This window comes from Lissotriton helveticus, chromosome 8 (genome assembly GCF_964261635.1).
Source record: "Lissotriton helveticus chromosome 8, aLisHel1.1, whole genome shotgun sequence".
Lineage (NCBI taxonomy): Eukaryota > Metazoa > Chordata > Amphibia > Caudata > Salamandridae > Lissotriton > Lissotriton helveticus.
The window spans coordinates 532,020,759-532,045,872 of record NC_136069.1 but is presented as its reverse complement, the minus strand read 5'-3'; positions in this window follow the sequence as shown (position 1 = coordinate 532,045,872).

Genomic DNA, 25,114 nt, shown 5'->3' with positions numbered 1-25,114 from the left:
AGACCTTCAGTCCACGTTCGACATGCCAGGGTCGATGAAGTGGTGGCCGTCCTCCAGAAATTCCTCACTAAGCTCCTCACGATGTTCAGGCTTGGACCGGTACCGCTGAAGTCGCCCCACGTTGGAAGCGCCAACTGAAGAACCGGGTTTTAGAACCCAGCGGCGCCAGGGGCTCGCCAAAAGTCTTCGGGTTCACCTGTCTTAGAATGTATGCAAGAAAGGAGAGGGGTACCCCCGACTAGAGTTCCTAATTTCGGGATATGTGACCGTGTGTCAATACAATAATTAGGAACAAAATAAAAGGGCGGATAATTACTGACAAGAAAGAAGGAACACTAAATCATCAGAAAAGTGTACGGTACAGTTAAGTTTCATATGTTTTTATTGGACAATCATATATCAAAAAGAGGGAGGGAGGGAGGAACCAATATCTTTTATACATTCATTATGATTTGGTCTCCGTCATATTTGTATATTCTACAACAGCATGAAGTTATACATATTTGTTTCTATAGACAGTTTGTTTGAGATTTACATTTGTAGTGCTGTATAGAAGATTACATTAAAAAACATGGCTAAAGATTTGAGTGTTACTACGCGCGTTTCGGCTATTTAGCCTTCATCAGGAAGCCATGATGAATAGTTCTGAAGTACCCGGAACTTATTGATGTAACGTCCTGCAGTGTTGGCACGGAAGAATAGGGTGGACACTGTTCGGTTGCCAGTTGAGGAAGGTAAAGTTCTATATGTTAACGGGATTGATGACAATCTTTAGTAGTGAGGTAGTGCGTAAATGGCCTTCCTCGCAATAACCATGAACCTGTCTGTAGGTATGGTGGGTCCTCCGTTTGGAGAGATCACTGGATGTTAGGTACTGCAGGATAGAGTGGCGATAATGGCACTAATAAATCGTACCTTGTGTTAATCACTGGTGTATTAGCTGATAACCGGTCCTCTCTGCTTACAATAGGTAGCAGGTGGAGCAAGACTTTCGTGTTGTAGGTCTGTATGGGCGGTCCGGTGCGCTTCCCACTGGTGGGTATTTATTGTTTTGCGAGCCGGCCGCTGATTAAGATGTTGAGCATGCCTTCCAATCGTGGTTTCCTGCAGAGCCGCGTCCCGGTGTAGATTTTGTTCCTAATTATTGTATTGACACACGGTCACCTGTCTTAGAATACAGAGACACGAGATACTTCTTGGTGGCGTCAAAGATCAAATTTATTGGCTGCAGCCGGTAACAGAAGTCCTAGAAATCATCACGGTATGAGTTCTCAGGAGACTGCTCAATTTTACAAAGCAAGTCATCCCTGTTTATGCCAAAAATCACATTCCAGACAAATACCTAACATTTACAAACTGTCCAATCACATGTATCCACACCAGAGGTATCGCATGACAGTAAAACCCACTTTTCAGTTGCCCAGCCCATGATCAATCATCAGCCAAACCCAACATTCTTCTTTAGACAGGTCGAACGAACCCATAATAAAAAAGGCCACAACCCAATCGTAAATAGACCATAAAGAAAGGAGCAGAAACAGGTGAGAGTAGGATAAGGCATATTTGTGTGCAGTAAAACTTTACGATGTCCTGTGCTCTGATCCTTAATCTAGATCAGCTAAAGGGCAGGAACTGGTGTAACAAGGTCAGCTTCAGGCAACAGGGTCAGTTCACTCAGGTCAAACAGAAGTCAGCACGAACTGGAGCTAAGGTGTACATGTCCTTAAAAAGACTAGTTCAGCCACAGTCATCGGCCTATGTGAGGGCAACCACAAAATGGCTGCCATACACAAAATGGAACCCAAGGGTTCAGAACGAAATCCCTAAATACGTAGTGAATCCATCGGTCTAACATGATGAAAACACTCATACTTGCCGCACTAACTAGTTACGGTTCGCTAATATCAAATTCGTAACGAAAGCATGACCTTTATGGAACGGGTTCAGAATTCACGGAACCTCATAGGTGGTGCCAATGGTCCACGCGTCCCGGTGCGGCCACTACACAGGAGCGGTTGGCGGGTAAGGCACACAGCACAGCAGGATCTGCTCAGCCAATCACAGCTTGTGGACAATGTGTGTGAACAATGACCCAGCAAAGAAAAGTGTCAGTGGTAGCCAATGTGCAGTCACTGAAGTGTGCGACAGCAGGAGTTGGAGAGAAAGCATGTGAGTTGGATGCATGATCAGCTTAGGAGCTGAGGGGAGCAGAGGGTGGATCAAGAGCTGAGATACTTAAGGGCCTCATTTCTTTCAGGGAGATGGGTATGGTGTGTGCATGCATGTGAATATTGGTTTAAGGATGCCTGTGGTCATGTGTGTGTTTAATTCCACATATTTATCTGTACATGTCTGGTAGTATATGTCCCTCTTACAGTGTTGCTCTCGGAAAGCTATGCATGGTGTCACATTCCATCAAATATATATGTTGCTCCCCATCAAACAGGGTTGATCTCTGACACAAATGTGTTAATTCCTGGACTAATAATGTTCATCTTTGACCTATTTTGGGCATACTTGATCTGGTTATGGATTACTGGCAGCCATCATTGACATATTGTGAGCATGGCTGATCAAATTTAGGCCATCCATCACACAGGGCCTAATTATGATGTTGGACGGACCGTTGCAGTTAGGAACCGCCAGACTTGAGGTCAGCGATTCCGACCGCAGTGTTATGATGCGACCGCCCATAGGTTAGTCACAAACATCCATTTATCAATGGAAGCTTGTGCAGCGGACGGAAAAGGCCTGCAGCACATGCTTCCATTGACAAATGGATGTAAACATCCCTGCACTGTGTGGCAGGCACCTCATAGTGCCTGCCTCACAGTGCAGGGACTTTTAGGGGCCACCTGTGTCCCGCTGACCCCATAGCAGAGGGTCATGGGGCCCTGCTAGGAGCCCCAAAGACACTTTCTGACAGTCTTTTCATGTTGGATAGGCCAACATAAAAAGACTGTCAGAAAGTGCCATCATAATACCAATGGTGGAGCAGAGTCTGGCTCTGCCGTCATTAGAAGATTAAGGGGGCCTCCGATGTGCTCCTTAGGCCATCGGAACCACATCGGAATACCCTTGCTGGTTTTACTTCGACCAACATTATCCTAATACGGCGATCGGACTGAAACCTACGATGTTGGGTGTAAAGCCTCCGACTGCTGATCGGAGATTTTCCGCCCGACATCATAATAGGGGACAATAATGGAGCGTGCCCTGGCATAATAATGAACATGAGCCTGCATTATCCTGGCCATTATGGTATCCAACCATGTCGCAATCTTGCTACTATAACGGTGACCATTATCGACATATCATAGGCATCTATGATGTTATGGTGTTCATCCTTAGAATGTGATTGTAAGGCCTGGAATTTGAAGCAGAATCTGTCCATATGGGAAAATTGTGCATCTGAATAATGGATAAAAATGACAGGCTGATCTGTAGGGGCAGTTTATTTACTATTTATGAAAAATAGTATTTTGAAAGGGAACGTTGTTTCTTTCAGAAACAATTCTTCTTTGGTGAATTGAGTTTATTAATTATGTAATTTTAACGGATTTTGACATTGTTGTGCAGTGATTTTTGGAAGCTTTGGGTGATTTCTTTGATAACAAATAGCTCTCAGAATAGAAAACGTTAGAGACCCCTAGCCTACCGTATATGCCGTTCTGCAAACTTACTTTAAACAGGCACGTGGAGTGTACAGTAGACAAAGGGGCACACAACGTAAATCTTTGCACGTGCAAACGTAAAGCTAATCCACATTGCCCAATGTTTGCTTCTTGCAAAATACACAATGTAGAAAAATACTTATTTGTAAATCCTGGTCAAGAATGGATGAGGTCACTTTTTTATGATTCTTGCATCTGCCCTAACAGTGACAGGATCAAGCTAAATGTGATAAAAAGCACACGGTCTAGGTGGGAATACATACCCAATGTATGTTCACCACGGCACAAAACCATTACCAGATACAGGCTTTTTAGCAAATCCTGGGGCCTATTACCAAGGGCCTTATCTCCGCTTTAGCGGGAATTTTTCCCGCTAAAGCGGCGCTAATTTTATCGCCCTATTACCGAGCTGTCGCTAACACCAGTTAGCGACAGCTAATAGGCGATAGCGGGCATTTAGGGGCCCACTATGCATGTCAGCGATAATTATCGCTAATGACATGCATAGTGGGCGTGCCAAGATGTTAGCGACTGGAAACAGTCGCTAACATCGCTATCACCTATTACCAACTTTTGGAAATATTCGCGCTAAGCGCGATTATCTCCAAAAGCTAACGCCTGCCCAGAGCAGTTCTTAGCCATGTTATCCAATGGAAGGTGGATAACATGGCTAAGAGCATTGTCACGATAATGCATGAATATCGCTGATTTTACAGCGATATTCATGCATTTCCCACGATTTTTACCGCTTTTAAGATAAACCTTGATAATATCAAGGTATCTCAGCGGTAAAAAACTTCGGAGCGCGGCGATATTTTTATACCTGCTAATCAAGCTTAGCGATAATTATCGCTATAGCTTGGTAATATGCCCCCCTGTTTGCTCCATTCCTTTTACACCACTCGATGTGATGCAAGCGGTGGAAATGGTGGAACATAAAATCAACTCCATTTTCCTTAGAGCACAATTCACATCAAATTGCCCAAATGGTTTTCTCGGATGCTAACAGTGTTGAGTCTTCGCTGGGGATATTTACAGCCGTCCCAATAGTGCTACTTTAATTGCGGTGCGAGGTAAGCATCTCAAGATAAGGTCTGCTTAGTGAAAAACATTGTGGTTGTTAAGCTTCACTAAGTGATTTATATTGGTGTTTACGTTGTTGAATTCTATTATGATTGACCGTGTTTGAAAGCCATTTGCTTATCGTGAGCTAAGTTGATTCCGCTGATTGTCTTGCCAGTTGGCATTAAGGATAGCTCGCTGTAAAATTAGTCGCACTTCTTACAACCAATTGAAAATATGGGGAAATACTTCATCAAGTTACAAACAGGTAAAAAAAAGAGTAAATCCGTTTCACATATATTTTTGCTGTTCGACTAAAAATTGTGCTAATAGGGTTTGCAACAAACTTTGGGGGATATGTACAAGGAAGTGGCCGAGAGAGGCGTTAGCCTTCCTGGCTTAACGCCTCTCTCCGCCACTTTTGAAACGCAACACTGCCCAATATTTACAAGAATGCGGTGCAGCCTTGTGTTTCCCCCTGCGATGGTGCTAAGTTTAGCAATTTAGCACCAACGCAGGTACCCTATAGTGCAAGGGTGTCTGCGTGCAGGGGAGTATTGTTTATGTGTAGGAAGGTGTCCCTTCCTGCAAATAAACAATACAAAAAAACATGTTGTCACTGTCATGTGTGCTGCTTCGTGCAGCACACCTGAAAGTGACAAAATGCATTTTTTTTAAAGGATTGTTTATGTACAGGAATGGACACCTTCCAGTACATAAGAGAAGTGTGGCTCAATGGTTAGAGCGGCAGACCCTGATGCAGAGGTCTGGCCCGGGACCAGGGTTCGATTCCCGCCTCGGCGGGTCTTGGGCTCAATTTCCCCGGACTTGATATTTCTCGCCTCGGTGCCTAGTCTAATCATGGGTCCCACTCTGTGACTCTGGGCAATAGCTTGCTTAATCTCCACAACGGCCCCAGCAGCGCTGTGGATGCCTGGCTTCACCTTGGGGGTGCCCAGGAGTGGACATTTCACAGGAAAAGCCAGGATGGGTTCCGCAGCGGTATGAATACAGCGCTACGAGGCCTCCGGGTAGAAGTGCGCTATATAAAATACAAACATTTACATTTACATTTACATAAACAATCCATGGCATTTTGCTTTTTCCATGTGTGCTGCACAAGACAGCACACATGGAAAAAGCAAATACCAGGAGAAATAATGCATTTTTTGTTTTGCCAACTTAAGACCAGGTTTTTTCCTGGTCTTAGTTTTGGTGCTGCCACCTATGTATGCCACCCTTGTACATAGGGGCAGCGTAAAAAACAATGGGTGCTGCGGAGGAATGCCCACCGCAATACCCGCTGCCCACCCCTTTCACGCTAACCATAGTGTGACTGGGGGCCTTATTTACAAGGTAGCGCTAAGCCACGTTAAGTGTCTTAACGCTGCCTTGTAAATAAGGCGCAGCCCCTATCGCACCACAATGTCGGTAAAAGTGACGTTATAGTGGCGATAGGGGCTTGTAAATATGCCCCTTTGTGTTGTTCTTTTGGCACACAGACCACACTGGGGCAAAGATGTAGAAACCTGATTTTGTATTTCTTTCCCCATTTCAGACAGCAGCAAACATATTGAAAATAAATGTGCTTTTTTGTTTCCTTCTGGAATCTTTTTTTTATGCAAGAAGGCCCAGAAACAAAATCTGTTTGCTCTATTGCTTACTAAGAAAGCAGGGATAGTTGCACACAACGGAATTGATCCTCTTTTGGTTTGACATGTAAGGCTGCCTTTCATGGCCAACGTACTGTATGTATTCTACACATTTTCTAAGGGTTGGCTTCTTTGGCTCAGGAAACTTCAGCCATTAGCTTCAGACTTTGTCAATCATATGTTGACTTAGCCCACAGGAGTACTTTAGTCTCACCTTTTTTCTATTGGTTGTTTCAGTGTATCCTTCCGCTCTAGTGTACCGCTTGAGATCCGAAAGTACACTTTGTCATTGCACATTTAATTCTTTATCTTATCCATGTATTGTGTGTACAAAACATTCATCTTTTCAATGGTTTTCGATTTTGCAGCAGATTTTCTCTATTGCTGTGCGTCAACATGAGCGCAAGCATCACAACTATTTGCTTTTCCGATGCTTGTTGTGGTGCAAAGGTTACATAATGTGGCCTGTGATGTGAGTTACTATTTTTTATAATATGTCACCCAACTTTCAAGCCATTGAGAGGCTGTGAACATGTGAAGTGTACATTCTGGCCTGGTTTGTACAGTCTTTCAGGCAGTCATTCTCCCGCCCATAGTAAAGAAGCAGTTTCTGTACCCAGGAATGTTGGTAAATGTATCCCCTGTAGCTTGCACCTCCCTTGCTGTTCACAGTTCTTGAAAGGGTTCTGGGAGCTCTGTCACATTATTGATCTATTCTAATGGATTTGGCTTCTGACCTAGACACAGTATTGAAATTGCTTTTGTTTCATTCAAGTTGACATCCTTACCTTTGCAGACAAAGGATCTTTGCTCGTGCCTGCTACATCTGGCCAATGTTATTTTTCACAAGTGCATTACGAAGGCGTCGGGTGTGACAAGACTAGCATACTTGTATTCTATTGCATCCTCTCTCACCACATCCAAAGTGTAAAAACTGCACTCCATCGACACAGATCCTTATCTTGTCACCTGCTGCATTCCTCTGTAGGGTCTTCCATTATATCATCTTTTCAATTTGTACTACAAGTCGCTTGTGTGTTTTGTTATAAGAATGCTGTGAATTGCTAGGTCTCCATATAGCTCTCCTGTGCAGCTCGTGGTTTTCCCTTAGATCATTAAATTAAAATATACCTCCATGCCTATGGTGAGAAACATGGGAATTTCAATTATTTTTTTTCTCACCTGTAGGGCAGAATTGGGGCTCATCTGCTATTTGTGGGTGGGCCAAAAACAAAAAAAGCACAGTTGCTTTTAGCAAACTGTATTAAATTATAGTAAACAGATTGTGCTGCTGCAGACTGCACTTCAAAGCAACTCCCCAGCAGGGAAGTCTGTGTGCCCTGCCTGCCTGCTGGGTCTACCTGGTTGTCGAGCGCCAAACACAAGCTCCCCTGCTAGGAAACATTCTTTGAAGGGCACTGTCATTGTAATTAACCTAATGTAATTATCATTAAGTTAATTACAACGGCCGGCCCCTGACACTGCTGGGCGGCACAGGATTTTCTCTTGTCTTCAGTTTCTCAATGTGCAGAATGATGAATTTTTGTTCTTCAGGGTATTTAAGCTGCATTCCTCCACTTTTCCATTCCGGCGCAGGTGGATGCAGAAACAGCAGTTTAGCATCTGATTACAGTGGATTACAAAGAATAAATGTTGCCCATCTATACTACAGAAGATTTCTCCGTAGGGATGGGTTAAGTCTTCACGAAAATTAGACGGGCTGTTAGATGGGATTCTGCTAGGTACCAGCTACCTGCTGAACCTGTTTTCTTCCTCTTTCTATCCACTTTTTTTTTAATGTTTTGGTCACAATCTTAGTTTTTCATATTAGTGCAAAATGAAGGTGTCTCCCTGGACCAGACCTCAACATGAACACTAAATCCTGTGACAAACCAAAAGAACAATTTTACCAGCTTGTCTAGCCGTGTGCATTTCTTATGTCCATTCAGAAGACCTTCACGTTGCACTTTAGATCATTACTATTAATTCCTAATTGAATAATGACAAGACCCTAACTCTCTGTTATTTCAACCACCTTCAGAAGATGTAGGGTGATGCTGGGAGATTTAGCACAGGGCCTAAAAACTATGGGTCCAGCGCTCAAAAGTCAAGAAGCCTTTCAAGGTGTTTATTACCATACCTCTGCAGCACAATTTACAATCTTTGCAAATTCCTTTCCTACATTAACCCCTTGAGTACTCATGACGAGGTCAGCTTGTCATGAGCTCCGGCGCTCCGGTGCTCACCGCGCCCGTTCCGTGGAACGCTCGCATGCTGGGCTGATTCCCCTGCTGTGCTGAGCGTTCCATGGGAACGGGTGTGGCCACCGGAACGCTGTAGCTCATGACGAGCGGACCTCGTCATGAGCACCGGGGTGCTGTACGTGCCCCCCGGCCCCCCAGCACAGCGGGGGAAACAGCCCTGCACGGAAGGGGTTAATACAATTCTGAAAACAATAAATTGGAACTGCACCACCTTTTTAAATTGTATGCAAAAAAATCTTTAATGTCCATAACATCCACTAGGACCAGATTGTATGAAAAGAGTTCAATATCCTGTCAGTTGTGTGATGTATATTTTCTTTATTTTCAATCCATATATAGAAAACCATAACCCAACGCGTTTTGTCCTGATTAAATAGGACTTCTTCAGGACAAAATTGATTCCGTGTAACGCCCATTATCTTAAGATGTTAATACGTTGTAAATCGATTTATCGGTGAAAGGCGTCATCTGGCTTCTCATCCAAAACCTCGAATTAGGTCCTCCTAAATCTTAAAGCCAGTGTTATTTAGATTGTGCCAATAGGCCAGTACGTAAAAATCCAAAAGTGGTCCGGTATAATAACCATGGAACAGTGGCCAACGTGTGCGTTCAAATAAGAGCCAACACGCGTGGATGGGGATTGTCCACCCGATTTGATATCCTTGAATTCGCAGTGCAAGGCAGCATCAGTCAGGTCTCCATGTATCCAAGTGTAGTTCCTGTGGAAGGGAAGTGCCTCTGGGCAGGGGGCGCATTTGGAATTTGCACACTTAATTAATGTACATATATATTTTTTGTAAGATATTGGGTAACTTTCTAAACTGGTGGTGCAATAGTGTTTCGTGGCCCTCTGCCCATCTTTGTGTTTGAGAATTAATAAAATTCTTCCCCTTTCCACCTATTGCCAGAAATAATCCCTATTTTTCCCTGGTCACTTATAGATCTAACTGCATATACAAATAATAGCTATCTCATACATGTGGGCTTTCACAGCACTTCAATCCTGAGACTTCCAGCAGATGATTTAGAGTTTAGAATAAAGCATGGCATATTTAAAGATCCCCACCATGATTATTGGGATTGCTTTAGCATAAGTGCTTAGGGCGGGGTGGTGGGAGTACCTGCATCAAAAATGTAATGCCATCGACCATGCCATAGCATTTGGATGTTGTTGCAGAAGCCCACCCTAAAGCTTGTGTTTGTTTATGCAAAACAAAAGATTAATGGTGATGATGTAAATGGAATTTGCTTCCTCTGCATGGGGGCCACTGAATATTTTCTTGCCTGAAATGGCTATGCCCTTTGAGTCAGTCCTGGGCAAGTAAAATATGCATCCGAAAGCCCTTCCTAATTATGGCAGGCCTTCCAATGTATTGTTCCTGTACCCACTGGCAGATGGACCACTGGCCATAGGTTTTCAGAAATGTAAAGGGATCCACCATCGGTTTCACATCCATTTCCACCACAGACTGAAAGGAGTTTGAAAGCACAAAAAATAGACAAAATGGGCTATCTTACACCAAAATGCCAAAACTGTGGTTAGACATGTGGTTTTCTGAATCAAGTCTGCCTGTTCTTGAAACCTGGGAAGATAATGATTTTAGCAATGCAAACCTTTCATTGATGCCATTTGCAGGAAAAACCAGACACTTTCTTCTGCAAGACTTTTTTACCTAAAAACCCCTACAAATGTATTTATATTTTGGCTAGTTCCTCAGTCGTCTCAAGGGAAATCCACAAACCCTGGATACCTTTAGAATCCCCATGATGTTAGGAAAAAGGGACACAAATTTGGAGTGGATAGCGTATGTGGACAAAAATTAAGGAGGTCTAAGCGCAAACTATCCCAAACAGTCAAAAAAGGCTTAGCATTGGAGGGAAAATGCCTAGCAGTGAAAGGGTTAAAAGTATGATCACAGTGCTGACAATCAACCCTGAGACTTCCAGTAGATCATTTAGAGCGTAGCAGGTGACCTGGCATATTTAAAGATCCCCACTATGATGATTGGGATTAATTTAAAAGTGCTTACGGCGGCATGATGGGAGCACCTTCATCAAAAAAGTAATGCTATCCACCATGCCATAGCATTTTTTTGTTGTTGCAGAAACGCACCCTACAGCATATTTGTTTATGCAAAACAAAAGAATAAATGGTGATGATGTAAATGGGATTTGCTTCCTCTGCATGGGGGCCACTGGATATTTTTCCTACCTGAAATGGCTATGCCCTTTGCGTCAGTCTTGGGGAAGAGAAATATGCGCACGAAAGCCCTTCCTAATTATGGCAGGCCTTCCAATGCATTAATACTGTGCTCATCGACAGAAGGATCACTGGTAATAGGTTTCTGACAGCAGAGCTAGCTGAGCCTCCCTCATCTGAAGCTTTGGGTTCCTTCTACTGTAGGAAGCTGGCTCTGTATATACTATACCAAAGTAAGGTATTGTGTGTACAGATTCCAGTGGATTCCCAGAGGCTTTACAGAGACTAAATTAGATAATACTAATTGCTCTCTGTAGGAGGTTGGCTTAGTATATGGTGCAGTTATTTAAGTGAAGCGCCTGGCACTAATCTAGACAACCCTTATGGTGAATTTAGAAACCATAGAAAGCTCTCTAAGTGGTAGCTTTCGAGAGCAGCCTTTAGGTTTAGTCCAGAAAAAGTGTTAAGCAGCTAGTTTTACTAGATCCAATCATATAATGCAGGTTAGATGAAAAAGAACCACACAGTGCATTTATAAAAATATGTCTATTTATTATACAACACTCACTAACACATCGGTAGATTGCCTACCCGGAGATATCATTACTAATACACACAATAAATCAATTGGAAACAGGTAAGTATGCACAATACACAATGGTCTCTAGGGGGAAACCAAACCATATACTTAGAAAGTGGAATGTGAAATGCGACCGAAGTTGGGACTTGGACCAGGAGACTCAGAAGAGCTGGGGACACAAGTAAACACCCAAGGTAAGTACCCAGGAACCTCACAGAGGCTGTGTGCAGAGTGGAAACACAGCTGCGTACTCAATAGAAGTCAATGGGAAAGTCGCAGTTGCAGTTTTGAAGAAGAAGGATCCTTCCCAGTAGACCCTGAAAAAACCATGTGAATGACAGAAGGTTGGCGAGTCACCCCACACGTAGATACCTCAGGAACTAGGATACCTACACCAGGGAAGCCAGGTGCATAGGTGCGAATTGACGTCGGAAGCCTCCGTAGACCCCACAATGGAGGACTTCAGAAAAGATGCCACTGGCAAAAACTGTGCAAGAGTCCGGTGGAATCCTAGGGAGGATTCTTGAAGAGAAGAACCTGCAAGTAGAGGAGATAGAGTCTATGCCACCTGGAGGTGACCAGGAGGCACAGAAGAACAATGACTACAGATGACAGAAGATGCAGGAGTGATGACAGTGACCTTGTCATTGCAGCTGTGAGGACCAGGCAATGCTGTGGAAGATCAAGAGCTGTTCACGAGCTGTCCCACATCGGAAGTCGAGAACCAGGGGGTCCAGCGGGGGGCACCAATAAGCCTTGGCAGCAGCAACAGACGTGGAAAACGATGAAGGAGCAACGTTGGGACCATCATGGGACTCCTCAAGTGCAGGAGAGTCAGAGCAGGCCCCAAGCAAGCAGAGGAGCCCACTGGAGCAAGAGAAGACCCTCAAGAGGACCCACAGGCCAAAGGCAGAGGAGTCACAAGAGGACTTTTAGCAGCTCACCAAAGATGAAGGCACATGGTGCAGAGGATGCGGTGAGGACAAAGATCTTTGCAGGAAAAGGTGCTGGAGGCTGAAGCTTCTTGTAACCCAAAGATTAGTGGAGTGCAGAGACAACAAGCCTTGGCAATGGCAAGTCAACACAGTGCACAAAGGTCCAGTCCCAGTGGTTCTGACAAGGGATACTGGCCTCAGAATTGCGGAGAGGAAAGGTCAGGCCTCGAGGGAGTTGCAGAACCACTACCTGTGTTGCCGAGTCTTTCGAAGTAGGTGGGACATCAGGAGCAGCCAACCGGTTAGCTTCATTGTGGTGCCTGCAGATGCGTGGGAGTGACTCCTTCACTCCAAGGGAGATTACTTCTGGTGTCCTTGATGCCCACAGGTCTATTGAAGATCCTGGATGAATCACAGACACAGACAATGAATAAGGCTTGCAGAACAGCAAGACCAGGAGCAGCAGGAGTGTTTCTCGTCTTGGTTTCAGGCTTGAGTCTTGTCCCACAATAAATCTGAGGTCCCACCCACAGGTAAGTCCTTTTATACCCTAGAAAAGGGGTTAGGACAGCCCAGAGGAGGGGCAGGACAGAGGGGAGGATACCCATGTTCTTTGTCCAGTTTTCAAGGAGGGTACCAAACATGCCCTTCAAAGCAGTCTGGTGGCACTGGCAATCACCCCCACCCCAATACACTAAGTCGACCACCTCCCTATGACAGAAAACCTATTGTTCTACCTTCCCCTGCTTGAGCTCTGCTCATTGGCAGGAGGGTAGAATCATGTCTGTGGTCGGCAGCAGCACTAGCATCGCTAGCAGACCCTGGAAGGCTGTTACTCTGAGTACAGGGGGCTTCCCAGAGGAACCCCCCATTGCATGGAATCATACTTCCAACACCGTAAACAGTGCTGGGGTATGATTCTAACATGTTTGATACCAAACATGCCCAGGTTCGGTACAGCCAATATATAGTTAGACATCGCGTAATGATGCATGGCCACTATATCTATCAAAATGGCTGACCGCACTTACAGTGCCTGGAAAATTGACTACGGGATTTATAGGGGGGTGTACTGCTCATGCAGGGCACCCTCACACTTATAAACTAGCACCCTGCCTTCAGGATTGAAAGGCCTGTCTTAGGGGTTACTTATAGGTTTTAAGTGTAGTGACCTCAGAAACTTATATCTGTCATACATGCTGCCAGCACCAGCTTACACAGGCTGCAATAACAGGCCTGTAGTCACCAATTGAGTGGTCTCTCATTGGTGGCATAATGCATGCTGCAGTCCACGGGAGACACCTGGTGTACCTATGCCCTGGGTACCTTAGTACCATATACTAGGGACTTACATGGGTACACAGTAGCCAATTGTGGAGGTACCAAAGTATTTCCCATGACAAATGTAGGGAGGGAGCACAGGGGCTGGGGTCCTGATTAGCAGTATCCCAGTCAGACTAGTCAAAAAACATACTGACACCAGCAAAAAGTAGGGGTAACCATGAAAGAAGATCCTACTTTCCTACTCTCTCTTTTGTGGTACAGTTTTTAAGTATAAAAAGTAGACACCACATTTTTCAACAGTTCAATGTCAACCTATGGGAGGAAAACAATTATGCAATTTCACAGATAAATACACGTCTTACAAATCCAGTCTTCTGGTTCAATGGCCAACACTAGGCAAGGATCAGGTAAGTGTAGAGAATGCACCACCAGTGGCAATGGAGCGGCCGGGTGCAGAGGTCAGATTCGGTCACTGGGTGCCAATGTTAGTCAATGGAGAATGGGGGCACGCAGAGGGGTGCTGTTTAATGGTAGGTAACATCGGAGTTGTGGTTCAATCTCCGGGGGTTAGGACCAGCACCAAGCACACACCCTCAGTGGCACATAGGCGACTGGGTTCAGAATGCCAACACAGCGTTGGACGCCCAATGCAAAGTAATGGAGACTGGAGATTTTGAACAAAGGCTGCAGGCTCAGACCAAGAGGCTGAACAAATGGCATCAGTGGCTCTGGATGTAAGTTTGGGGTGCTGAGGCACTCAGGGACACCATGGGTCGAGCTCCATAAGGCCGGGGTGCTGCGGGTGAGGGGTGTCTTTGGACATCGGAGAAGTCTTATCAGAGCCAGTCACGGTTGTGGAACCCTTTGTGTGGAGTCTGCAGGCTTCATCATAAAGTCCAGGAGAGGTCACTCTGGGATAACCGTAAGCTCAGGAATGCTGGGCTACCTTCTTAGTTCTGGTGGGTCACTTGAACTCAGGCTGGAGGTGTTGGGTGCAGAGGTGGGTCCAGAGGGCTGGTTGTGTGGTCCAGAAGGGCACTGGAGCTCTCTTCTTGTAGGTCTCTTTGTGGACAGGACTTCTGTCCTCTGGAGTTCTTGGTCTTTAGGGAAGGCAGGCAGTACTACCAGCGTTGTGGATGTCACTGGGACTGCTGGTTAAGTCTCTTTTTGAAGCAAGTTTCTTCGAGGGCTGCAGACAGGCCGATAGGGCGGGGCCCAAGTCAGTTGTCATCTGGAGTCTTCACTGATGCAAGGCTTTTTGGTCCTTCTTCTTCTTTAGGCCACCAGGAATCTAAGGATCAAGGTTCAGGGGTGCCCCTAAATACTCAATTTAGGGGTGTTACAGGTACTGACATGTAGTAGCCAATGAGCTACTTATCTTTAGGGTGGCTACACCATTTGTATGTCCACTACCTTTGGGGAGGGAGCATACTCCTAATCCTATTGGCTAAAATCCACATAACCGATACGGAGGATTTTCAAAGGAGGGAATCACTTCAGCTCAGGACACCTTAGGGATGGTCCTGGCTGAGAAGGGGTCACACCTCTCCTGCTTACTAATTTTACAGCAGACCTTGCAGCCAAAAGCGGGGCTTGGTCAGGGGGACTTCCATCTCCACTATCTGCAGACGCCCAGGCTAGCATTATAAAAGGAAGGAAGCCTTTGAGACTCAACACTCATGAATGCTGTTCCTGCTTAGGGGTAAGTGTGAAGCACCTCCACCCAGATCAGGCTTTGCTTCTGACCCACGACAGTACAAGGCACCCACCTCAGGGGATCAGAAACATGTCTGGAAGTGCCAGACTGTTGCACAGCAGTCAGCTACACACTAGTGGTTGGATAGGTTTTCAGGGGGCACCTCTGAGGTGCCCTCTGAGCACATTGATTAATGAATCCAACACTGACATCAGTTTGGGCTCATTAATCTGATATGTTTGGGATTCAATAAAGCTATCATGGAGCTGTGGAACTCTTATTGACAGGCTCCCAGCCAATGTACTCGGTATGGCTTCACTATGCACTTATAATGTCTAAGAATAGGCTTATGCATTTCATAAAATATGAAACAGTAAATATAGACAAAGTCAGATCTATATTTGGAGTGACATGTCCAGCCGGACAGAGGTCATTCAAGTTTACTTAATAAACAGTTAATTCATACAACGAGAATACCTTCCACAGTACACCTGTGTGGTACACAAGCCTGTGCCCAACACTAGCGGGGTGATTACAGATGGTGAAGAATAGAAGTTTTTTTTTAAGGCAAGCAAACGTTTTTCTGTTCACATTCAAATTATACACAAATGTCAAAAAGCACCATTACAGTAGTTAGAAATCAAGTTTTTTGTATAGGGTGCTAGGCTAGTCGATGGCGTTTCGGTCCCCCTATTGGGTCATAGGGACCATCATCAGGACAATCAATAATTGCCTTAACGTCAAAAACCTCAAAATTGCCAAGGCAGCGGGAACACATCCTATGTCCGACTAAACCGGTTGACCCTGGCGCCGCCTGATTACGATCACGTAACGCGGCAACCCACGGCTGATTCGGGGTTGCTGGTTCAGGCTTGGGCTTATCCTCACGGCAAATTTAGTATCAGCACGCTGCCTTGGCAATTTTGAGGTTTTTGACGTTAAGGCAATTATTGATTGTCCTGATGATGGTCCCCTTCCTTCACCATCTGTAATCACCCCGCTAGTGTTGGGCACAGGCTTGTGTACCACACGGGTGTACTGTGGAAGGTATTCTCGTTGTATGAATTAACTGTTTATTAAGTAAACTTGAATGACCTCTGTCCGGCTGGACATGTCACTCCAAATATAGATCTGACTTTGTCTATATTTACTGTTTCATATGTTATGAAATGCATGGGACCACTGTTGTTTGAAGAAGTATGTTCCCCAAGGTCCCCTGCTGACTGAATTGGGGCCCCTTGTTGTTGCTAATATAAGAATAGGCTTAGACACTATATCGGCATATCAGCTCATGCAGTTATGCCTTCACCAGGGGTGGAGTGCACCCTGCCATAGGGCTGTAAGGCCTGCTAGGGGTGACTTACCTATGCATCTGGCAGTGCTGGCAGGCCTGGCACACAGAGATGTGTGCCAAGTCAACTCTTCAGTTTTAGTTGCACCAAAACACGCAGGCTACAGTGGTATTGTGCATGTTTTTGGTGCGGGGTCTCTTAGAGTGACATAATAAATGCTGCAGCCCTTACAGACCCTAAGTACATTTTACAAGGGGCTTATAAGTGAGCCAGAGGTGTGCCAATTGTGAAAACAAAGATATTGTTTTGGGTAAGCACACAGGCACTGGGATCCTGATTAGCAGGGACCCAGTGCACATTCAGTTGAAGTTGCATTGAGAGACAGGCAAAAAGTGGAGGGTAACCATGCCAAAAGGAGCACTTTACTACACCTACCTCTAAACCAGGCCAGAGAACCTCAGGTTTGGCAGGGTAGGAGCCCTATCAAATTCTGACAGGACTCTTGCTCTACCAATCCTTAAATGACCCTTTATGTGTCCCCACACCAAACAGAACTTTTTGACCTACATTTCCTGATTGCATGCTGTTGCAATCAAAGAATGATCCACTGTAGGCAGGCTACATAGGTTTTATGATGACATTTATTTGAAGATACTAGTCTCCGTAACAGGTTACAGATGTAATGTAAATGCCATATCAATGCCCCACCAGTAGCAGCCTCCTTCTGCTCAGCCTGCTCTTTCTAACTGATCCCTCAGGCAAACATAATCATTCTGTGACATCCAACATAGGGGCTGAGCATAAGGTATTATGACAACTAGGGAGAGAATGCATCCTATCTAATACAGAATATAACACATTTCGTCCCTTTGAAATAATAAACACACAGAATTGGTATCTTTCAACCGTAATCCAAAAAGTAAACAGGTATTTTCCAACCTACACTCAATACCAACTAAGGGCATATTGTACGCATATAAAAGGGGCTCTTTCAACCACATACACAAATGCAGTAGGCATAGGGTATTTCATAACCCAAGCTCATCCTTGCCTCAGGACACCACAGAACTCAGAAGAAGGGTCTCTTTCGACCATATACGCAAATACAATGGGCACAGGGTATTCACAACCCAAGCTCATCCTTGTAACAGGACACTACAAAACTCAGAAGGTGGGTCTCTTTCAACCCACACCCATTCCACCCTGGAGAATCTTGTGACCACAACAGTAAGCAGAGCAAAAATATGTCTCGCAACACACACTCAGCCCAGCCTCGAGCATCTTGTGACCAAAGAAAAGTAACGAAAAGGGTATCTCTCAGCCTACACTCACACATCACAACAGTAGGCAAGCAACGATCATGCATAACAAAATTATCACTAAGCAGTAGTCAGAGGGAATCATTCACACTCGCTCATCCAAACGGGATACCACATAAGCTTGAACTCCGTAGGCAGTGGGAATTTCTCACCCTCGCTCATCCTAACAGGATACTCCATAAACTTAAACTCAACATAAGGGCCTCTATAAGTAAAGGTGGTAAAATATCAGTCACACCTAAGGACATTAGTATCCTCACATCAGAACAGGACCCGCACCCTTGACTACTCCTTCTGTATCCAGGGGAACACATATGTACATGGCATAGACAGGGAACCACACATTTGCAAAAGTACAACATGGCATACCAAGCACACCCTTAATTAACCAATACAGTTTGTTTATTTATTTTTATTTATTTGCAGAGTTTTATATAGCGCAAACTTGACCCAAATTGGGTATCAGAGCGCTTTACATAGCAGCAGTTACGTTACATGTGGACACGCATTCATTTTTGTTAGGCACGGGGAGATTAAGTGATTTGCCCAGATTCACAGGATGTTTGGCGTCGTTACCGAGACTCGAACCCAGATCCCCAGGTCCGAAGTCGAGCGCCGTACATCAAATGTATACTAGCACACAATTACACAACTAACAATCTGCTCCATCCTTCCCAATCCGGATTCCGTCCTAATTTCAGCACGGAAACGACGTTGTTGGAGGTCTCAGAGATCATCAGGGAGACCTTGGATGTGGGTGGCAAGGCCATGTTAGTCATGTTGGACCTGTCGGCGGCCTTTGACACCGTCCCCCATGAGGCGCTCCTCGCCAGGCTCCATGACATCGGCATCAGGGGGACGGTGTTCAAATGGTTTACATCTTTTTTGGAAGGTCGCCGTCAGACGGTCTGGGTCTCCCAGAGCTCCGCCGAGATGCCGCCTTTGGGAGTTGGGGTTCCACAGGGTTCTGTGTTGAGCCCATCATTGTTCAACATCTACATGTCCCCTCTGGCGGCGGCGGTGGAGGCTTATGGGGCCCAGATCGTGTCCTACGCCGATGACACGCAACTTCTCTTCACATGCGGTAAAAATCTAGCATTCGATGGAGAGAATATCCGGGGCTGTCTGGGCATGGTATTCGACTGGCTCCAGCGGAACAGCCTGAAGGCCAACTCCAGTAAGTCGGAGGTTTTATTCTTCGGCTGTATCACCGACCCTGAGTGGCGGCTATGGTGGCCGTCTGAAATGTGCCCTCCCGCACAGTCATCATTGGTCGCCAAAAATCTTGGGGTTAAACTGGACAATAAGCTTTCGCTGAGAGCGCATGTCCTGGGTCTGGCCGGCACCTGTTTCGGCATTCTGAAAATGCTCCGCAAGTTTCTTCCACTGCTTTCTGCGGAGCATAGGCGGATTACCGTCCAGGCGCTTATCGGATCCAGGTTGGATTATGCCAACGCCCTTTTTCTTGGCCTCCCTGACTACCTAGTCCAGCGCCTGCAGGTGGCTCAAAATTCTGCCGCCCGTCCCATCTTTGGTTTACATAGGCGAGCACGAGCTTCTGGGCTGCTGCAAAAACTCCACTGGCTGCCCATCCGGAAGCGGATTATGTTTAAATCCCTGACGCTGATGCACAAAGCACTTTTTGGCTCAGGGGCTGGGTATCTAAGGCGTAGGTTGGCCTTCTATCGCCCAACCCGCTCGCTGCGGTCTGAATCTCTTTTCACAGCTGTGGTGCCGCGCGTGAGGAAGGCCCGCACTGGGGGCCGTTCTTTCAGCTGTAAGGCCCCCCAGCTGTGGAACACTCTTCCACTGGCGCTACGCAGTACCCCCAATCTGCTTCAGTTTAGGAAGAGCCTGAAAACTTGGCTTTTTAATCTCTAGTTTCTTTGGGTGGGTTTTGTTTTGTCTGGTTTCTGTATTTGCTTTCTTGTTATGTTATTCTGTATTGAGCTGCCTGTGGAAAGGGCCGGGACACTCTTTTAGAGTAGCCGTGCGCTATATAAACTTAGTTTAACATAACATAACATAACATAACACACAGGCATACAGTGGCATGCATAGAACAGTAGCCCCCAGTAACACCCAAGATCACCAATGGGCAACCTCTCACCGAAACATTCTAAGTACACCAATAATGCACCACTCATAAGAAATAGAGACCAAAGTCCATCTGAAAACATAGTAAATCAAAATAAATAAAGTGGTCACTGTGGTCTGCATTGATAATTTCCTACCAAGTTCAGCTCCTAACACAACAAAGCTTGATTCCGTACACTCACTTCCAGGCTGTACTCTGATTCATAGCACCTCTTGAATGATGAGAGGCTGCTAACTCCCAAACTGCTGACATCATCAATTAGCATTAATCTGTAAACATAAGCAGTTCCAACGCCCTCCCTTTTCAGTTGACTGCAGGTTCACTCACCACAAAAGCTGTTAGCACAGTATAATCCAAATCCAACATTGTTGGTACCAGAATCACGATACTGAGTCAGCATACAAAATCCAAAACACCCCCTCCCCCAAATTGAGTGGACTGCATGCAGGCTGTCTGTTAGGAAAGACGCTGATGGTGACTCAGGGCGTTTTTTTCTTTCCTTTATCCTAAACTGAAATCTGTCTTCCTCTTTCTCACTTGTAGATATTATTCCCCCTGTGATCCTTTTTGTACTTTGTTTCATATAGACTTGACCTCTTCACGCATAGGTGAGTTCTCAAATTGTCACCATTGTTGCAATCAAAATGCATTATATCTAATACAGAATATAACACATGCATAGGTCATTAGGCCCACTGAGGACGGAGTTTCCTGACAGTCACTCTGTACCTCCAGTGGCAGAAGAGATGTATGTAAACAGGCAGTATAACTACACATTTGTAGGCCATATTTTTGTCGTACTAGCTGATTCCTCTGCTCCGGACTCCATTTCCTATATTGCCAAACCATCAGGCTTAGTACATATCTGTTAGTCCACAATACACCTTGTCAGTTAGCATATTAGTGGACATTCCATTGTGAAATCTATGCCCTGCAAGCATGTGGGGATGGGGAAACAACCTTTACAACACAACTTTTACAACGCACTACCATTACAACGAAACTTTTACAACGCAACATCTATTTCATAGCATGCCATTACAACGGAACCATTACAACGCATGACACTACAACGAATACCATTACAATGCATGTCATTACAACGCAGTCATTACAACGCATACCATTAGAACGCATACCATTACCATCCAACACTTACACTACTGTTGAACCCCCTGGAGTTAGAATAGTAATTTTTACCCCTACACTATCCAACACTTACCCTTCTGTTGCACTCCCTGGAGGGTAATGTTATGCGTTGTAATGGTATGCGTTGTAAAGGTAGTATGCGTTGTAATGGAATGCGTTGTAAAGGTAGTTTTTAAAAATTCGTTGTAATGGTATGCGTTGTAATGAAATTAGTTGTAATGGATGTTGCGTTGTAAAAAATGCGTAGTAAGGTGTGCGTTGTAAAAGTATGCGTTGTAACGTCATACAACCGTGGGGATGCATAGTAGGACATGCACATATCTGCATCATCTTATGAGTGAAGGACATTGGAGTAGGATGGGAATATCGTATCCCAAATATCGATGGGGCAAAATATTGTTATCACAATATCAAAGAACAAAATATTGAAAGGTAAGTTTCCAAACATTTTCTTTATTTAACTAGACATATGCGTACCTTAGAGAAATATATATCATCAAGGTATGAAGATGTAAAGTTACGGATAGTAAATCCTAACTTCCCTCTACGCACCTAACTTTCACAAATGCCATCCTGCTTTAAGTGTTCTTATCAACGTTATATTTTCAGCATCTAAACTGTGCTATGAGGTAGTTCAACAATGCTGCTCACGCTTTGATAGCTCAATGTTTTATGAATGCTTGAAAAATGAAGCTGTCTTTATTTTTCAAACATTTTAATCATAAGTCAATACATCACTTAGTATCCCAGGCCTTTCATGCAAATTCCTGTTTCATCTCGACACCTTCTGCATGAATTCATAAATAAAGAAAACATTAGGTTAAATATAAATGTACTTCTGGCAGAATAGAGTCTACTACAGGCCTGATTTAGAATTGGGCGACACGCAATGTTCCCTCTAATTATTTTTCTCCGTGTGCGGCAACAGAATGGTCGTGTGCACGCATTCCCTTTTGTGTCCGCATTCAGAGAGTAGCAGTCATTTATTTATTTCTGAGAGGTGTTGTGGTTCCATTCAATAGTCTTTCCCCAATGCCTTAAACAGGGAGGGGATAGGTCTTCTGCTGCTTGTAAGAGGGATTCATATAGTTTGAATCCTTGCTTTGGCTGAAATGACCTGGGTTTGAAACTTTTTCCAGTTGATCAAAAAATGGGCTCTACAAAATCGTCAGATACATTTGCGCAGACAAAGCACACCAAAATAGCAGTCTGTTTAAGTGGCTTACAGATTTAACAAAAGTCTCTGGTGTACTTAACTAGATGTTCTAGAACACGTTACTCCATACCTGACCCTGTTTGACTATCACATTAAAGTCCTGGAGAAGTATTCCCGTAAGTGCACTTAAACTCTCTTGGAGCTGCAGAGCACAAAATGATATGCAGTCACTTAAATAGGATACATTTAAACATATTTGCAAAGGATCCTAATAATTGTGAAAGGGGGCCTTCACTACATGCCCTATTACATCAGAACGAACAAGGAGCACATTTTGTGCTAGAGAATAAACAGAAGTGGTCAGAAATATTATGTTTTTTATGGCTCAGGAGATGGTGAAATACATCCTAAAATGTCCATAATATAATATAACTGAAGGAAAGCCAATTTCATCTATGTGAGAGCGAGCAGATGGAGCAGTGTAACAAGGACCAGGAAGGAATAGCCGCAAACCCAGTCTCTTGTATTCTGTCTGCACAGTCACACTCACCCAACCATATATGCATAGTCACAATACTCTGTAAAATATATACTGTGAGAAATGGATTTCAGCCCATTTAATCCCCCATGATTTTTGCTTTTTCGGCTTCCCGGTTATGGACTTCTGGGTGAGTCTTGCTCACTGTGTGAGCTCTGTTGAAATTGATTGGCAGTGGTAACCACCAGTATCCATCTTTTAAAACAAGGTCCACTGGTGTGCAGCTAGGTAAGAGGCTCTCCGCTGGTTGCTTGTGAACACACGTATGTGGACTGAGCATGTAAACGAGCAGTCTAACTCAGCCCTGTGTCTGAGCACAAGTAGCCTATTGCGGATTGGACCCTCAATAGATTGGTGCTGACCTATGCAGGTCCTATAACGTGAGTGGGTATTCATAACGTGAATATGTACATGTGCAGTGATTTTCTGAAAACTGTGTGCTTCATTGTATTGTACACTGTAGACGAAATCTGCTACAAAATACAATTTTACCACAGTTAGGCCTAGAGATTAGGGTATTACCCCAATTTAATGCTCAAGCAGGTTCCCAATCGCAGATCTGATATTAATTTCCACATAATTGAATCACTTCTGGCACCTCAAGATTGATTATTTTTCTCTGATTGAGCTCCTACTTAGATGTTGGCCTTTAAGTCACCTTGCTGTTCCAAGTTAATTACTCTGTTTCCAAGCCTGAGGATCAAAGGGCTCTCCACAAAATAATGGCCATTTACCACAGATCAGGCCTATTCCTGGGAAAAGAAGGAGGAGGTGAATCTGCATGTGCTAATCACTTTTCACACTGCACGTGGCCTCATACTGCTCAACTCCACAGAAACAAAGGAGGATATCCAGACCTATGGGGCCAGTTACAGAAGTGGGTCCCCTATACCATTTTGGAAGGAAGGGACCAGACAGTTGTGGCAGTTAGTGGTGGGGCTTAGATTCTTAGAAAATATCTTTAAAATTCCAAAATCCCAAAATGCTGTGCAGGAGGGTTGGGGTGGAAAGACACAGTCACACTTTTTCGGTATCTTTCCACCTTCACTTAAAATTCCCCGCACCAGTGAGAAACTGAGGAGAGATGTCTGGACCTGGGGGAAACAACACCAGAGGAACACCCATCTGGAGGAGAGAGGACACCTGACCTCCACTGCAAAGTTGGACTCCAGGACTTCTGATTTCAGTCGGCATCCTGTGACTAGAGTTTGTTTCTCCAGGGCCAGTGGTGCTGGTCCTCCTACACCCTCTGGGTGGGCACTAGATGGAAGTCTGGCATACCTAGCTGAAAAACTTAAAATCTCAGGAGTAACATAGAGCAAAAATGCAGTGATAGGTTGAGGCTAATATTCAAGTTGTCCAGAGCCCTGAATAGGTATGTCAACAGTGGTGTGGAATTCCTTGCCAAACTGTAGGACCTGTGGATTCCTTGATACTTTACCGTAACAAACTTGAAAACAAAAACATTTTTGGGCTTACCTACTCCCTTTATTATCTCTTATTCTACACGTTTCTGGCTCTGGTTTGTTATGTTCGCCTTTTGTTTAAATAGTACCCTCTCTTAGGGTTAGGCCACTATGTTTTTCTTTTTCTGCTGTTTTTTGTGTGTTTCTCCATTTGAACCGTCGAACACTATCTTGACTTCAAACCTTTGTGGCACTTCATAATACTTTTTAATAAATACATACATTTAAATCGAGCATGGGAGGCCCTTCAACAAGGGGAAACCTTTTCAGTTTTGCCAGTAACATAATCTCTGTAAACATAAACTGTTCCAGAGAGTTACTTTAGAATCAAAGGCATGACCACCTGGCCGATGGGCTGAAGTGCTCTATGTTTCCTTTGGAGAAAAGTTTAGCACTATGGTCTCTGTGAAATACTGTAAAAACCACCAAACATCTTCTAACTGGCTGGTTCATCATGTCCCGGTAAGCCTGATGTGAGTCTGAAACTGACATGCAGAAGGCAGACTGAAGACAAGTCAATATATTTCCAAGAGACCTAAACTGGAACCCTGATAATGAATAGTGGCTTAAACACAAAAGTTATGATTGATAGGGGTCAATCGCATGCCAGAGCTGAGAGATCAAGTCAAGGTTCCTGCTAAACTGTTTGATTTAGAGATGCTTAAAAATAGAGGGCACTAAACAGAAGACGAGAGGGATTGATGATGTGAGTTATGGATGCAAACAGCTTAGGAAGGATTTCATTAAAA